Source organism: Cryptomeria japonica, chromosome 3 (genome assembly GCF_030272615.1).
Source record: "Cryptomeria japonica chromosome 3, Sugi_1.0, whole genome shotgun sequence".
Classification (NCBI taxonomy): domain Eukaryota; kingdom Viridiplantae; phylum Streptophyta; class Pinopsida; order Cupressales; family Cupressaceae; genus Cryptomeria; species Cryptomeria japonica.
In genome coordinates this window covers 102042609-102061832 of record NC_081407.1, presented here as the reverse complement: position 1 = coordinate 102061832, position 19224 = coordinate 102042609, and positions in this window count along the sequence as shown.

Here is a 19224-nt window from a genome sequence, read left to right as displayed (position 1 = left end):
TAAACCTCGGAAAGACTTAATTCTACAGCTTCGTCTAACGGGAATAGTGTAAGTAGGGCTTATTGTTGTAAAACTCATGCACTAGAGAGGGAGAGGAGATTTTGAATTTTAGAGGTAGCAATTTTCAGTAAAATCAGCCAATCTTCTGGATTTAAGCTGTTAAATGCAATCACGACAGTCTCCCGAAATTTCGGAAAAAATGTCCGGGACCGTGGCGCTCGGAGTGCACACGGTCCTTGCAACTTTTTTCAAAATTTGTAGGGATGAAAGGTATGATGATTTTAGAGCTAATCTGAAAAAATTGAGTGATTTTACGATCTATAGATAGGCCAAATTAAAGTTGCAATCTCAAAATTGAACCCTACCCAGATTGTCGAAAAATGCAAAAATTTGAATTTTGAAAAAGAGAGGGAAACTGAAATTTTGAATTTTATGATTTTAGAGGGAATACCAAAAGCAATGCAAGTTTTGGATTTTAAAAATTGACTCAATTTCACGCAAAATTCAATTTTGAAAGCGGAAATCAAAGTTGTTGTAATTAAGCTTTTAATTTCAAAAGTCACAAATTGCAAGAATTTGAATAAAGCACTGAAATTTCGAATGAATGCAAACACACTTTTCAGATTTAGGACAGTAAGAACACAATTTTGACACAAAATTTCAATTTCAATGATTTTTGAATGATTAGGAGCCTTAATCCAAGCAATCACAAGACCAACTTTGACTGTAATTTTGAAAGTGTTATAATTGATAAAATCAGCCAAAATTCTGGATTTTAGCAGGAAAATACAGTAAGATCTTGCTCCCGAAATTTCGGAAAAAATGTTGGGGACGATGGCGCTCGGAGTGCACACGGTCCTTGCAACATTTTTCCAAATTTTCAGGGATGAAAGATATTATGATTTTATTGCGGAATCCAAAGTTACAGCTGATTTGGAGATGTTTTGATCTGTGAAATTGTCGGACAAAGGTTGAATCAAGAGGGTTTCAAAAATTAGGGTTTTGACAATTAACCACTTAATTTTCAAAATTAAAGCACAAATATGAATTGATAATTTGTAATAGAAGGGCAGATCTGAAGCAAGCATTAACAATTAAATATTTCACAAGTTCAATTACTAAAAAGAAATTTTAGGGTTTTTATGCAATTAACCTCTAAAATTTGCAAAAGATCAAACATGGAAATGCAATTAAGGAAGCCAATTTTTAAATCTAACCATGAATAATCAGAAAGGATGTTCACGTCGGGTTCACCAAAATGTAAAGCGGAAAATCGCAATCGAACCCTAGTTGCTCTCCCCTCTTCCAACTCCAAGGTGAGAGAAGGGAGGTCCCTAGGGTTGATGGTTTTCACTTAGGGAGACTTTACATTAAAAAGAGGGGTTGAAACCCACAAGATCCAATCCCACACAATGCAAGATTGGATTCTAGATGAGTTTCAAGGGTTAAGACAACAAGGCTACCCTCTTTTGTAAAGAATGTTGATAGAAGAATTAAGCTAGGAATGCATAGAAAGTGAGAAAGATTCACTTATAAACTGAGATAGGGATATAGGATGAAGCTACGGACCTGGAATTAGCAGTAAAATGTCGATACGGCACTGTCCTGCAAATTTGAGCAAAAGTTGACGGGACGATGGCGCCCGGCGTGCACACGGTCCTCCGAAAAATCCGCGAAACGAAGGGGGATCTGTTTGTCTCTGCACAAGGATTCCAGATCTTCAATTTCAGCCACGTACCTGCAACCTACACATAGAAAAGCGAAGACGATTGGGGGGTTAGGGATTAGGGGTTTGCCTTTAGGTCAAACCCTAGTTTTGGAATTAACCAAGAAATGAGAAATGTTGTAAATGTAAATGTCTGTAATGTAAAACAAGTACTAATACCTTGTTGTAAGGATGTTTGTATCCTTATGTGCGAAGGTATAGATGTTGTTGTTTGTTGTATTGTTGTAGTAGTATGTAGTAAGTGATCTCCTTTTCAATGGTTGAATCCTTGTCTTGAATGCAACACTTAGCCTTGAATGGAGACTTGGAATGATCAATTGCTTGAAGGAATGCTTGAATGCTTGAGTATAGTTTCTACGCTTTTTCCATCATCTGTATATGTCCAAATGAGAGAGAAAAATGTAGTTTATATACTTGTCAATTAGGGTTAAAAGACTGATTTTCCCAACCTTAGGCCGACCAGGAAATGATAATTTCCAATTTGTAAACAAAAAGACTCGAAGTCCCATAGGAGACCGGGCCCAAAATAGGGCCAGGGACCAGGGCGCTGGGCGCTCTGGTCCCACCTCCCAGGATAGCAGGGTGCAAAGGAGGTTCAGGCCAGGGTGCAAGAAAATGCAGTTTTTAGTGTCGAAAACAGGTTTCGGGGTCTCCATTCAGGTTCCGTGTTGCGTCGCCATCGTGAAGACCGAAATGCAGTCAAAATTGCAAGTGTTGCAATTTTAGGATGCTACATATACCCATTGATGATATATCAGATATGAATTTAGACAAATGGGCAATTAAAAATCATGAAATAGATCCTCTTGTTCACATAGATTAAGCTAAGCTAGGAGTCTATATAATTCATGAACATGATGCAATTATATTGAATCTGATTAAGAAAGGAAAAAGAACCAAAACAGTAAGGTAATCAACTTTGGAAATTATATTTTGATGGTTCAAGGAGTAAAACCATTGCAGGTGGAGGGTCTATGTTGATATCACCAGAGGGAGAAAGGTATTATTTAGCTTTCAGATTCACTTTCAGTCTAACAAATAATGTTGCAGAATATGAAGTTCTAATTCATGGCCTAGAATGGGCCAGAAAGAAAGGTATCAAATGCTTGCAAGTATATGGTGATTCTGAATTAGTAACAAATCAGATTAGAAATTTGCATGTAACAAAAAATGATTTGCTGAAAATGTACAAGCATAGAGCATGGGATTTAATAGAGGATTTTGATGCTTTTAATTTTCTATCAATTCCAAGGAACCAAAATAAACATGCTGATATGTTAGCCTCTTTAGGGGCCCAATATGATGTTCTTGTTGAATTAGAAAATGTACATATATAGCAGTATGTCAAAGTGGTAGTTAGACCATCTATACTAGATAATATAACAAATTGGCCAATGTTTGACAGCGATGAACATATCATCAATTTCTTAATACAAGAAACATATTTTACTACTGGAAATAAATAAAAATTGCAGCAACAGTATGATGATCAGATAGTGCAACTCAAAAAATAGAAAGTACTGAAGGGTCTAGTCACCCTAGAATCAATTTTCAGTTCTAATGATCATGCTAGAAGAAATAAAATAGCATGATAATCAAGCAAGATCATTTTGAGCAAATTCAGATCTATGATAGCAAGTTGCTCAAGCTTGGGAAAGTATGTAATAGTTCAGAATAGCAAGCTTTAATTTCACTTTGTCAAGAATTTAATGATATTTTTTCTTGGGAGTATAGAGACTTGAAGAGTTTTAACCTTGCACTTGCTCAACATACTATTGAGTTACAACCAAATGCAAAGCCAATCAGATAGAAACAAAGACCCTTGAATCCCAAGCTTGAACATTTAATGAAGGTTGAATTGAACAAACTCATTGAAGGTAATGTCATTTATCCTATTAAGCACACTTCATGGGTTTCCAATTTTGTACTAGTAAGAAAGAAAAATGGTGAAATAAGGTTATGTGTTGATTTTCATGATCTGAACATTGCTTCACTTAAGGACCATTATCCACTTCCCTCCATGGAGTAGATTTTGCAAGTGGTTCCTGGTTCTCAGAGATTTTCCTTACTAGATGGATATTCATGTTATAATCAAATTCTAGTACTAAAGGAAGATGATCAACATAAAACTGCATTTACAACTAAGTGGGGTACAATGGCATACAGAAAGATGCCATTTGGACTGTCTAATGCAGGAGCCACTTTTTAGAGAGAAATGGATATGGTTCTCAAAGGGCTTATTAATAAATTTATGCTTGTATATCTAGATGATATTATTATTTTTTCAAGAAGTGTTGACCAACATTTTGATCATTTCAATAGACCCAGAAAGAATTACAGCTATTCTAGCATTGCCACTTCCAACACATAAAAAGGGCTTGCAAAGTTTTATAGGGAGAATTAATTTTGTTAGGAGATTTATACCCAACATCTCAACATTATTGCAGCCACTAAAAATAATGCTTAAAAAGTGTGGTTTTCAAATGGACCAAGGAAGGTACCATAAGTTTTGTAGATATCAAAGAGGCACTTGCATCAGCCCTAACACTAGTTAATCCAAATTTTGATAAGACTTCATACTATATTCTTTTGGAGGTGTTGATACTATCTCATCCATGCTCTGTCAGCAAAATGAAGAAGGACAAGAGCAGCCAATTGCATTTTTCAGCCATATATTGTAGGACTATGAGGTAAGATATTCCTTCATAGAGAAGCATGTACTTGCAATTATTAGGAGCCTCAAAAAATTTAGACACATGTTGTCCAATAATAAAATTCATCTACAAGTAGCTCATCCTACAGTTAAGGAATTTTTTCTTAACAAAGACATCAATGATAAGAGGGCAGGATGGATAAACAAAGTTATGGAGTATGATGTTGACATTAAAGTAATAAAACTGGTGAGAGGAAAAGGTCTATGTGAACAAATGGTAGAAGATGCAGAAAACAACCATCAAACAGAAGAACAAGTTGCCCTTATACTCACAAATGAAAAAGAGGATGTTGCCTCTGATGAAGAAACAAATGCAATAGGTGATAGCACAGTTTCTGAACCTAATTGGATCCAAAAAATGATCCATTATTTACTTACAGGTGACTACCCTAAAGGATTGGACAAATCTAAAAGAAGGTATCATAGATTACAAGCAATTTCTTATGCTATTATAGATAATGTTCTTTATAAAAGATATTTTCATGGAGTTATACTCAGATACATACATCTAGATTAGATTGATAGAATTTTAGAAGAATTCCATAATGGACCTATAGGAGATCATTTAGCTGCAAGAGCAACAGCCCTGAAAATCATGAGAGTCGGTTACTACTGGCCAAATTTGTTCAAAGATACATAAAGGTGGGTAAGAAAATGTGAAAAATGCTCACTTTTTGTAGGAAAGAAAAGACTTGCAGCTTTGCCACTTCAGCCAATACAAATAGAACGACCATTTTATAAATGGGGATTAGACTTTAATGGGCCTATTAATCCACTTTCAAGTGCAGGACATAAATGGATCCTAACTGCAATAGATTACTTTACCAAATGGCATGAAGAGCTAAAATTAGCCCTATGGGCTGATAGGATGACACCAAAGAGAGATACAGGTTTTTCACCTTATGTTCTAGTTTATGGCGAAGAGGCCAAATTTCCAATATCAGTAGAGTTTCCAACTCTCAGTTATATAAAAGAACTTGAAATGCTAGAGGATAAGCCAATGAAAATCAGGCTTGCTCAATTGATGGAGTTGGAAGAAACCAGAAATTCACCATTCACAGATGAAAAAGACTTTTGATAAATATTTTGATAAAAAGATAGTAGCAAGGACCTTCAATGAAGGTGACTTAATTTTCAAATGGGATGAACTTAAAAGAAGACCTAGTAGGCATACCAAATTTGATGCCATGTGGGATGGCCCATATATAATCACTGAGAAGAAACAACATAATGCATTTAGTTTTCAAAGATAGATGGAGAAATCCTACCCATACCAGTTAATAGGATCCACCTCAAACTTTGTTTTTGAGGATTTATTTTTCAACTAATAAGTGCTTTTGCACATTTCTTATTTTCCATAACTGCATTTTCTGCACATCTTCCATTTTAGTTTTAGCTAGTTTAATTCAATAAGTAGTTGTTTGCACAACTTGAGGGCTCTTTTATAGAGTTTTGTTTGTTTCATCTACTATTTTCTATTTTCAGTTGAGTTTCAAAGAGCTAAATTTCAGAAAGAGGGCAAGACTCTGCACCCAATGGATACACTAAAGGCAACTGGTCCGAGTTGATATGTTTAGTAGGCAAACACCCCTAATAGGTCACCAAAATGTTATCTAAATTTTGAACCATCAAAATTTGATAGGCCTATGATCGATATTACACATAAAATGAAAGAGAGGTACACAAAAACAATTCTTGTACATCATCATTTATTTAAACTTAAATATATAAATGAAGAATTATTTTCAGAATGCAATCTATTTCAATAATGTACATTTAAAACTGCATTTGAAAGAAACTTTTCATTTACATAAATGTGTAATGACCCACACAAGTCATGGGTATGACTAAGAATGTACAATAAATAGAATGATACACAAATGGATAAATAGAAAAGAGAGAAAAGGGGATTTTTCCTTGCCTTTCAACGATGAGTCATTGATGGAATCAAGTTGCATCTTGTATTTTCATGCTCCTAGCGCACCTAGAATGCCTGCAAGAGGTGAAGGATAGGTGTGTTAGAGATCATGATCTCATTTTCTCTAACAAATCTACTCATACACATGTATATCAGACTACAGAAGGAAGGAATTAGATCATAACAACAAGAGAATCAGTTATCAGAATGTCAAAATCATCAGAAGCTTTGTGAACTTCTTGTTTTTTCTAACTTGTTTTCTTCATGTGCATATATAGGATTTCATTTTAGAAATATCATGTATGTGGGTTAAAATGGGCTCCCGAAGTGGTTGAGCTCAGCTTACATGTCACTATTCACAGAGTGACACTAATCAGCTACTAAATAGGAACACAATTGTATCCAAAATTCCATGTATTATCACTCAATGACAGAAAAAGATGTCATTTAATGACAACACAAACTATAGTGAATAGAAATATGTCACATGGTCAATAGATGAGTAGAACCATCATATGAGTGATTATGGAAGTAAAAAATGAACATTACAGAAGTTTAGCCATGAGAGTTATTGGTGCAGGAGCACCTAGTTGAGTCAAAACTTCATTTTTGGGTATTTTATGCTTTTTTGTTTGTAAAGTCTTGTGTTAGGTTTTTTTTCTTGTTTTAGGTTTTTTTGAGTCATCTGAAGTGGTTTTGATCTCATTTTGGGCTTAAGAGATCAAATCTTGCATTTAAGGCCTTGAGTTGACAATTTTTGGCAAAAATGTGCAAAATTGCCAAAAATATCTCCTAATGTCTTCAAGAGCATTGAAACATGTTTTTTTAGTGGTTTTAAGCATATCTAAGGTGTTTAGACAGGTTGATGAGGTTAGATGGTCAAAAATGCCTTTTTGAGCAACAAAAAGTTGTCATTTTGGCTTAAGAAAGTTGTCAAAATTGTCATTTTCGTGCAAAATGAGTTTTTGAACCCTCATGTCCATACAAGGGCTTGGAAACCAACTTGAGAAACTATATAAGACCTCCATTTTCCTTGTTAAGGGTTGGTTTTTATATTTACAAGTGAAAACTCAATAGAAAACAAGTTTTTTTGGCTTTTATGACTGTTTTTCTCTCTTTTTGAAGGGCAGTCCGTACTGTAGCTGTACAATCCATACTGTACCTTCTTGGAAGTTGATATTTTGATGTATTAATGCTTCTCATTTATCTATTTCATTGGTTTTTCATTTGCAAGGTGTTCATTCAAAAATATTTGTAAACTGTGTATCTGTTGCCCTGCCAAGGGTTTGAAGTTGTAAAATGTGTCAACTTGGTTGATCCAGGTCTGGGATCCCTCCAATGGATTCTTCCAAGTTGAACCATGTGTATATAATGTAAATTCCTCTCTTTTTGTGCTAGAAGAATGGTTTGAAGATGCATTTGAGTGTGAACTAGGCAAGTTGGTGCAACTAGGCTAGTTCATGTTTAAAACTCAAGATTGTCATCCAAAAGTAATTTGGAATAGAAAAATCATTGAGGTAGAGATCTAGAAGTGTGATCAGGGATTTGAAACACCATCTTGATGTGTGAGAATATCTTACACCTTGTAATCATTCTCATTTTGTAGACAAAACAGTGAGTTCACTATTTTTGTGAAATTTGTTGTCATTTTGCTAAATGGAATGCTTGAAGAGCATAATCCATGCCTTGTATCTTGAAGGAAATGTAATAGGTGGAGTGTAAATGCTTTAATACCTCATTGAGGTACCTTCCAATCTTCCAATCTCCTCATTCTTGCAGGTTCCAAAGACAAACAAGTTGTTGACTGGTAAATGCAGTGAAAAGACAGTGACAGTGACTGTTTTTCTTCTTGTTTGCCAAGTGTAGGCAAAATGCCAGTCCAAAAAAGGTAGGGAAGGCTTCAATATGGTGTGGTAGAGGTTTCCAAACATCTAGGGAGTTTGAAACATCTTTGAAGGAGAGAAACCATGGTAGAAGCACTAAAAACCCTACTAAACCCTCCTTTTATGCCATAAAAAGTGGACAGTCTGAAAACTACACTAATAGGGGGCTAAACCTTAAAAATATTTGAGTATGAACCTCTAAAAAACCATCCCAAACATGCTTTGTGGTTGAAAGGACCATCGTTCATCAGTGGAAGAAAAATAAGACCAATTAGGCCACCACAGGCTAGTAGCCTTGCTGCATAACACACAACTTTGACAGTTTTTGCAAATTTCATGTACCCGGTAGAAAATGAAACTTGGTGACTCATGAAATGTGATGGAAACATTCCAAGAAATCCACCAATTGTATTTTGGGACTCCTAGATGGTGTGCAGCCTCATTTTGGGTAGTTGAGCCCTGTTAAGGGCTTTGAGTAAGTTAAGGGCATTTGACCTCAAAACAAGATCTTAAGCACCCAAAGGTGAGTAGTACCTCACTGCCCCTACATTTACATGGTGAAAGACCCTAGTACACATTGAAACTAAAGATTGAAGGCCCCAAGAGCCAAGCATGAGCAAGTGTAGTTGGAAGGGAAAGTATTTTGAGTAGTTTTGTGCATGGGCAAGAGACATCACCCAAAAGGGAGTTTGTTAGGCAAGCCAACCACTGAGGATTTGGCATGACAACAATAGGATAGATTGGATAGTCAAGTGCAATAGACTTTACAAGTCCTTAGTCAATAAATTGATCCTTTTGAGCAACTAGCCTTATGAGTGCTTACCTACCAAGCTCCCTATCATAGTGGTATGAGAGCCAACAAAAGATTCAGGAGAAAGACACGTTAGGCAAACATGGTGACCAATGCAGAATTGGCCAAGAAGGTTGAAGATCAAGAAGAGGAAAATAGGGCACTCAGAGACAGATTAAATCAATTGGCAATGAAACTAGCTGAAGTAGAAGTTAAAACTAAGGAGGTCCATGATAAGGTTGGTGATAAGGGTAAAATGGTGGCCATAGAAGATGAGGTCCCCATACCTGACCCTATCATTGAACAGGAACCATTCTTGAAAGCCTTGAGAGATATGAGTGGTAAGACCTTAGAAGGAGTGGCCCTTTTCAGTGGGAAGATGGATCCAGATGCTCTAATAGAGTGGATCAAAGGGTTAGAAAACCATTTTGAGTGTGATGGAGAGATTGAAGCACAAAAGGTTAAGGTGGCAAAATCAAGGCTGAGAGGGGCAGCCTTAACATGGTAGAAATTCATTCACGAGGAAAGGGTGAAAGAGGGTAAGCAACCACTAGCCAAATAGAAGGAAATGGTAGCCAAAATAAAAGAGACCTACCTTCCTGAAGATTATGAAATACAACTTCACAAGAAAAGACAAAACTTGAGACAGAAAGACCTAGATGTCAATAGCTTCACTGAAGAGTTTCAGAAACTGTGCATGAGATCTAGAGTAGTAGAGGATGAGAGAATCAAAGTGGCAAGGTACTTAAATGGGTTAAGATGGAACATCCAGGAAGAGATGAGCTTGTGGTGCCCATAAACTGTACACAAGTGCTATCAATTGGCACTTAAAGTGGAAGAGAAAGGTAGGAGAAAGAAAGAACAAAACAATAGAGGAAGAGGAAGGCAAAGAGATGGTAGGGGCCATAGAGGCAGTTTTGGGGGAAGGAGCATAGATCAACAGTCCCAGGGAGAGTCTAAACTTATTGAGAAAAGTGGGGATTCTTAGAGAAAACCCAACTATAGGGGAAGGGGATCAAGCAACCCGAGTAGAGGTAGATCTAATGGACCAAGGAGAGGGTCCTACTTCTCAACCATGAAGTGCTATAACTACCAAAAGTTGGGCCACCCTACCTATAGATGCCTAGAGAAGCCTAGTTCATCCTATGGAGGTGAAAAGAAGGTAAATTATGTTCAAGAAGATGAAGGTAATACCAGAACTTCAGCACTGAACAACCTAGCTTTAGAAGATGGTGAGAACTTGATGATCAAGAGAGTGTTAATGAAGAAGCCACATAGTACAGAGGCCTCATAGAGAAGAGCATTGTTCAGGATTAAGTGTAAAATCATGGGAAAGGCATGTAAGGTGATCATAGATTCAGGATCCATAGATAATATTATATTAGAAGAAGCAGTAAGCAAATTGAAACTACCTAGGATACAACACAAGGAGCCATACAAAGTCACCTGGTTGAATAAGGGACAACATGTGTTGGTAAATGAGTAAGCTTGTGTAGATTTCCACATTGGGGGATATGTAGATAGGATCCTATGTGACATCCTTCCTATGGATGCTTGCCACCTACTATTGGGTAGACCATGGCAAATTGACCGAAAAGCACAGCATGATGGAGAAAGAAACTCCTATCCTTTTTAGAAAGATGGAGTAAACTATCAGATTCAGTCCCTCATTGAAGAAGGAGAGAGCAGAAATAAGGTGCCTAACATCTTGTTAGTAAATGAGAAAGAGTTCATAAAAACACTAGAAGAAGGTGAAGGAGTAGGATTTGCACTCATAGTGAAGCCTAAGGAACAAAAGGTAGACAAGAAAGTTGAGATACCATATGAGGTGCAGAAAATCCTTGATAACTTCAAACAAATAATCAGTGATGGTACACTTGTAGCCTTACCACCTCCTAGAGCCATTAGCCATTAGATTGACTTCATTCCTGGAGCCTCTTTGCCCAATAAGGCAGCCTACAAAATGACCCCTGAACAAAATAAAGAGGTAGCAAGACAAATCCAAGAACTCCTAGACCAAGGGCTCATTAGGAAGAGCATTAGTCCTTGTGGAGTACCTACAGTGTTGGCACCTAAGAAGGGTGGTACATGGAGACTTTGTACAGATTCCAAAGCCATAAACAAAATCACCATCAGATATAGATTTCCCATACCTAGGATAGAGGATTTGATGGATTGTTTGGGGGGTGCACAATATTTCAGTAAGATTGATTTGAAGAGTGGTTACCAACAGATAAGAATCAAAGAGGGGGATGAGTGGAAAACAACTTTCAAAATGAATGAGGGTCTCTATGAGTGGCTAGTCATGCCTTTTGGACTCTCTAATGCTCCCAGCATATTCATGAGGCTCATGAATGAAGTTTTACATGATTTCATTGGAAAATTTGTTGTAGTATATTTAGATGATATTCTTATTTTCAGCAAGACTAAGGAAGAGCACTTACAGTATTTAGCTAATGTTTTGAAATAGTTATCTGATGAACAGCTAACCATTAATCTTGAAAAATGTGATTTTATGAAGCAAGAATTGGTCTATCTTGGTTTTGTTGTATCAGGAGGCAATCTAAAAATGGATCAATCAAAAGTTGTAGCAATAACCAGTTGGCCAACTCCTAAGACAACCAGTGATGTCAGAAGCTTCCATGGTTTGGCACAATTTTATAGAAAGCTCATCAGGGGATTCAGTGAGATTCATGCTCCAATGTTGGACACCATCAAAGGGGGTGTAAAGGTAAAGTTTCAATGGACAAGTGCAGAAAATAAGGGGTTTGAATTATTGAAAACTAAAGTAGCTACTCAACCAGTGCTCATTTTGCCTAGTTTTGATAAGCTTTTTACTATTGAATGTGATGCTAGTAACATTGTTGTAGGAGCTGTTTTAAGTCAAGAAAATAGACCAGTTGCATTCTTTAGTGAAAAGTGAAATGATGTAAAGAAAAAGTACTCATCCTATGATTTATAACTTTATGCATTAGTAAAAGCACTTAGGAAATGGAGATGCTATCTTCTTCCTAAAGAGTTTGTTGTGTACACAGATAATCAGGCACTCAGTTTCTTGAACTCATAGGATAAAGTGAATCATAGGCATGTTAAATGGGTAGAATATCTACAAGCTTACACTTTTACTCTTAAGCACAAGAAGAGTCAATTGAATAAAGTAGCAGATGCTTTGAGTAGAAGGTTGTTAAATATTCATGAGATTCAAGTTCAAAGCATTGGTATTGATAGTTTCAAGGACATGTATCCTACTGATAATGATTTTGCTGAAGCTTATAAAGTTTGTAAAGATTTTGAGAATAACTTCCATGGTGCATATGCTGATTTCACTTTGCAGGATGGTTTGTTATTCAAGGGTGGATAGTTGTGTTTTCCACAGGGCTCTATGAGAGAGAACCTCATTCAACAGAACAACAATGGGTTCTTAAGTGGACATTCTGGTCTCAATAAGACCTTAGAGCTAGTTCAAAGGTTCTATTATTGGCCTAAGATGCAGAGAGACATCAAGAGGTATGTTGAGTAGTGCTTGGTATGCCAGAAAGAAAAAGGTAACCCCTCTAATGCTGGTTTGTATCAGCCTCTTCCCATTCCACATAGGCCTTGGGATTGCATTAGCATGGATTTTGTAGTAGGGTTACCTAGAACTCAATCAAGATTTGATAGCATCTTTGTAGTAGTTGATAGATTCAGCAAGATGGTTCACTTCATTCCTTGCAAAACAACACATGATGCAAGTCATATTTCTTATTTATTTTTCAAGGAAGTTGTTAGGATTCATGGTTTGCCTACTAGCATTGTATTTGATAGAGATGTTAAGTTTCTTGGACATTTCTGGAAAACATTATGGAAGAGATTGGGTACTAATCTCTCTTTTGGTTCAACTTATCATCCACAAACTGATGGCAAAATAGAAGTTGTGAACAGGTCTCTTGGAAACATGCTTAGATGCTTGACAAAGGACTATGGGCAGAGTTGGGATCAACTCATTCATCAAGCAGAATATGCCTACAATGACAGTGTTAACCGGTCTACAGGTAAAAGTCCATTTGAAGTTGTTTATGGTATGCATCCAAGGGGCATTATGGAGTTGAGGGATATCACTAACTTGCATCATAAGAGTGGGATAGTAGATGACATGGCTCACTCCATGAAGGAGGTTCATGAGAAAGTAAGGAAAGCTCTCCAAGATACCTCTCAAAAAGTCAAGGCAAGAGTGGATGCTACAAAGAGAGATGTTCAGTTTTCCATAGGGGATTATGTGATGGTTCATTTGAATAAGGCAAGGCTACAAAAGGGAGTTCCAAGAAAGCTTCAGATGAGGAGGATAGGCCCTTGCAAGATCTTGGCTAAGTATGGGTCTAATGCTTATAAAGTTGATTTGCCTACTAATGTTTCTTTGTCCCCCATTTTTAATATTGTAGATCTGATTGATTTCAAAGGGTAGCCACCTAAGGAGGTTCAATGAGTTTCAGATGTTTCTCAATCCCTTTCTGATCTATCTCTCCCTTCTCTTTCTTTTCCCCATGCTGAACAGGTTCTAGACTCTAGAGTTCTCAAAAAGACAAGGAATCACACCTACATGGAGCATCTCATCAAGTGGAAGGAAAAGCATATCTCAGAAGGTACTTGGATACCTATAGCTGACTCTCAAAAAGTTGGCATTCCTTCTTCTTTGCTGCCTCAAGGAGTCACATGACTTCTTTGTTTTTGGGGGAGTATGGTGCAGGAGCACCTAGTTGAGTCAAAACTTCATTTTTGGGTATTTTATGCTTTTTTGTTTGTAAATTATTGTGTTAGGTTTTTTTTTTTGTTTTAGGTTGTTTTGAGTCATGTGAAGTGGTTTTGATCTCATTTCAGGCTTAAGAGATCAAATCTTGCATTTCAGGCCTTGAGTTGACAATTTTTGGCAAAAATGTGGAAAATTACCAAAAAGGTCTCCTAATATCTTTAAGAGAATTGAAACATGTTTTTTTAGTGTTTTTAAGCATATCTAAGGTGTTTAGATAGGTTGATGAGGTTAGATGGTCAAAAATGCCTTTTTGAGCAACAAAAAGTTGTCATTTTGGCTTAAGAAAGTTGTCAAAATTGTCATTTTCTTGCAAAATGAGTTTTTGAATCCTCATGCCTATACAAGGGCTTGGAAAAAAACTTGAGAAACTATATAAGGCCTCCATTTTCCCTAGTAAGGGTTGGTTTTTATATTTACAAGTGAAAACTCAATAGAAAACAAGTTTTTTTGGCTTTTATGACTGTTTTTCTCTCTTTTTGAAGGGCAGTCCATACTGTAGCTATACAATCCATACTGTACCTTCTTGGAAGTTGAGATTTTGATGTATTAATTATTCTCATGTATCTATTTCATTGGTTTTTCATTTGCAAGGTGTTCATTCAAAAATATTTGTAAACTGTGTATCTGCTGCCCTGCCAAGGGTTTGAAGTTGTAAAATGTGTCAACTTGGTTGATCCAGATCTGGGATCCCTCCAATGGATTCTTCCAAGTTGAACCATGTGTATATAATGTACATTCCACTCTTTTTGTGCTAGAAGAATGGTTTGAACATGCATTTGAGTGTGAACTAGGCAAGTTGGTGCAACTAGGCTAGTTCATGTTTAAAACTCAAGATTGTCATCCAAAAGTAATTTGGAATAGACAAATCATTGAGGAAGAGGTCTGGAAATGTGATTAGGGATTTGAAACACCATATTTATGTGTTCTAATAGATTACACCTTGTAATCATTCTCATTTTGTAGACAAAATAGTGAGTTCACTGTTTTTGTGAAATTTGTTGTCATTTTGCTAAATGGAATGCTTGAAGAGCATAATCCATGCTTGTATCTTGAAGGCAATGTAATAGGTTGAGTGTAAATGTTTTAAGACCTCATTGAGGTACCTTCCCATCTTCCAATCTCCTCATTCTTGCAGGTTCCAAAGACAAACAAGTTGCTGATTGGTAAATGCAGTTAAAAGACAATGACAATGATTGTTTTTCTTCTTGTTTGCCAAGTGTATGGAAAAATGCTAGTCCAAAAAAGGCAGGGAAGGATTCAATATGGTGTGGCAAAGGTTTCCAAATAGATAGGGAGTTTGAAACAAATTTGATGGAGAGCAACTATAGTAGAAGCACTAAAAACCCTACCAAACCCTCTTTTTATGCCATAAAAAGTGGACAGTCTGAAAACTACACTAACTGGGGGCTAAACCTTAAAAATATTTGAGTATGCACCTCTAAAACACCATCCCAAACATTATTTGTGGTTGAAAGGACCATCGTTGACTGGTGGAAGCAAAATAAGACCAATTAGGCCACCACGGGCTAGTAGCCCTACTGCATAACACACAACTTTGACAGTTTTTGCAAATTTCATGTACCCGATAGAAAATGAAACTTGGTGACTTATGAAATGTGATGGAAAGATTCCAAGAAATCCACCAATTGTATTTTGGGACTCCTGGATGGTGTGCAACCTCATTTGGGGTAGTTGAGCCTTGTTAAAGGCTTTGAGTAAGTTAAGGGCATTTGACCTCAAAACAAGATCTTGAGCACCCAAAAATGAGTAGTACCTCACTGCCCCTACATTTACATGGTGAAAGACCCTAGTACACATTGAAACTGAAGATTGAAGGTGCCAAGAGCCAAGCATGAGCAAGTGTAGTTCGAAGGGAAAGTATTTTGAGTAGTTTTGTGCATGGGCAAGAGACATCACCCAAAAGGGAGTTTGTTAGGCAAGCCAACCATTGAGGATTTGGCATGACAACAATAGGATAGATTGGATAGTCAAGTGCAACAAACTTTACAAGTCCTTAGTCAATAAATTGATCCTTTTTGAGCAACTAGCCTTGTGATTGCTTACCTACCAAGTTGCCTATCAGTTATACTTAGTCCAAAGAAAGGTTCAATAATGAAATAAGATAGTAAAGGCAGTAATAGCAGTAAAAAGATAGATTTAAGCACTAATACATTTGGGGTAAAATTCCGATGGAGGTTTCCGACAGACAAGGAGCATTGTGTGAAAATTTGATTTTTTTAAAAAAAAATGCCCATGTTCATCGGAATTCCGACAACCTTAGGCATTTTATTTTCAAAAAAAAACACAAGGCATTTTCATTTTGAAAGCAAATCGAAGCCGTCTTGCCTCCCTGGCCCCCCCCGCCGAAGCGATCTCTACACAAGCAAGGTAAGAACTCTTTGTTTTTTAATGAAGGCAACTAATTTTTTTTTGCAACTAGTTTTTTTTTTCAAATTAATCCATTTTGTGCATTTCCTGCGATCTTAAAATTCCATGAAATGACATCTCTTTGAGGTATTCCGTCATACAATTCACATGCCATGTGTATGCTACCCCATTTTGCGATTAAAACCCCCTTTGATTATGCTTTGATGCTACCCCATGATTGGAATTGGTTGTTGTGTCTTCAGGTTCAGGTGTCCAACCAACTATTACTTCCTGGAACTATTGCTATCCCACCCTACCTATAGTTTGATAGTTGTACAACCAAAATTGATAAACTTGCCATTCCATATATGTATGGAAGCTGGAACCGCTAATCCATGAATAGGAAGGTGGGTAAACCATTACCTGGGCATAGATAGAAACTAGATACCGGATGAGGAAACCAGGGGTGGGTGGATATTGGGATTGTGTGTGGTGTTTGAGTTGGGTCTGCACCTCAGAGTTAGGGTGAGGGTCGAGGAGGGAGGAGAGGATGTGTATGTGAGGGGAATGAGGGATATTAGTAGTATGAGGTTTAGGGTAGAGATTGGTGATTCCATTTTCAGAGGTTATTGAGGAGGGGAATGTGGGGAATAGGATTAAATAGGTTGTGATTGTGAGAGTGGGTGAATTGGATTAAATAGATTCGTGATTCCATTTTTAGAGGTTATTGAGGAGGAGAATGTGGGGAATAGGATTAAATAGGTTGTGATTGTGAGAGTGGGTGAATTGGATTAAATTGACTCACCTAAGAGAAAGTCACCTAAGAGAAAGTAGATTCACATAATGATAGCTGGATTTTCCTAAAGATGAAGGGATAAGACTTAACAAAAAGAGGACTTAGGATGATGACAAGGAGGATTCATTTAAGGATATGGCATATTCACCTAAGGAATAGTGTTTTCTCCCAAGAATATGGAAAAATTATTGATTGGTGGAATGACATACTAGATCAAGGAATGATACAAAGGTAGATTCACCTAAATATAGGGTAAATTCAGCTAAAAGGGTACCCATGAGATTGTGGTACTGAGTACCTATCTATGGATGGTGTATTTGGATACTAGTATGATGAAACAAAGTCCAGATCTCTATTATAGGTCCAACATAATCTCTATTATTTGAGACACCATTTTATTAGCATATCCAATTAGGGTAATTTATGGGTTTAATTATGGATCATGTTGTCTATTTCCATGCACTATTGAACTTATTTGGATGTATTGTGGTTATTTTAATTTTGAAGTTATAAATAAATTATGTTTGTACCTTAGAAAGGGTAACTCAAATTGATGTTTGGGCAGTTTATTTGAAAACTTATGGTGATTATTGCCCTATGTTATGTAATGGAGCTATTTTTACACTAAGTAATTAACTAGAAAAATGAATTTGTATTGTTGTACAAGTATGATGAAACCATGCTTGTGTAATTACATGTTTGTGCATCCTATTGAGAACCAACCTCACTGTTGAGGAACTCAATAAATGTGGTGTTGAGTAGAAGAATGGAAAACTCAAGAAGCTATGGTGACATATTGTGGCATTAGTAGGGATTATCTCTATTGACCACACCTTTGAAAGATAGTATCCCCTAGTTCTCCTCATAGAATGGACCATTGGATGGCTCATAGTGGTATCCTATCCTACATTTATCTTGTTGGCATTGCTGATAGTTGGTATGTGGTTCTTGGTACGGGTATCCTCTTACCCTATTATCTTATTTATATCTTTGTTCCAACATGTGGAGATTGATTTTTGTCATGCTATGATGATTTTCATGTTTGCATGTGTTTTGACATTATGCAAATAGATATGATGTCACACCATACTTATGTTTTGATATAGTCTAGGTGATGGTTACATGTTGTTGATGGTAGCGATTTGGGTTCAAAGACACAATTCCACACACACACACAAATATTTGAAGATGCATTTTATATTATTCCTTCTTAGTGGCGATTAGTGTTGGAAGATTTGCACACATGTAGAGAGGAACTCATGTTAGATACAATAGGTTGTGTTTGATAACATATGAATGTGCCTCATGATGTATACATATAGCTTTGGTGTGTGACATGCATGCACATTTTTCCATAAGACACATTGCTATGTGGTATGTGCCCTATGTCTTCTTTGTGAGGCACGTTGCTATGTGCAATGTGGCCCTAGGTGTGTCTTCTCTATGAGGTATATTGCCATGATATGTTAGGATTTGTAGTGTGCAGGCCACAAATGCATGCATGAGGGACTATTATTATAGTCATTTTTTTTGGGCATGCAGCTTAGGCATGTCTTCTCCATTAGGTACATGGCCATGCCGTGTGGGAGTTTTTGTGTTCATGCCACAAATGCACATATGAGGGAATATTATTGGAGTCATGATGAATCTTCACTCTATTTAGCCACAATTTCTAGTCATATAGTTATGTAATGTGCACTTTTAAGGATTGTGAAGTTTCCTTCAATTATTGATGATCTCTCATCTTTGTTGCATGGGCCAACAATTTTATTTTATCTTGTTTGAATTAGTTTAATCACTATTGTGAGTTTTCTCTATTGTGTAGTTATTGTGGCTATGTTTGATTTGCTATTGGAATTGAACACATTTATTTGACTTATTATTGTTACTATTTTTTCTTTCTTTCAATATTTATGATCTTTGGTAGTTTAGTGAAACTCTTGCTATTTTTAAATGTTGCCTTCTTTGTTGTGATGTGATTCCTCACCAAGATCGACATAGATAACCTTGGATGACTGTATATAAGGAATCAAACATTGGGAAAATTTGAGGATAGGGGTAAGTGTTTGTTGTATGGGTAGCTACGATCCACTTGTACATTCTTAGTGATTATTGACAGCTATGTCTTGGAGCTGGCTAATCCCATTAAACAAACAAGGGGGAAGTCATACATAATCGTATGGATCCTCCCTAGTTGTGTGTGGATTCAAGACGGCCATCATTTCATATGGTTCTTGGTTACTTT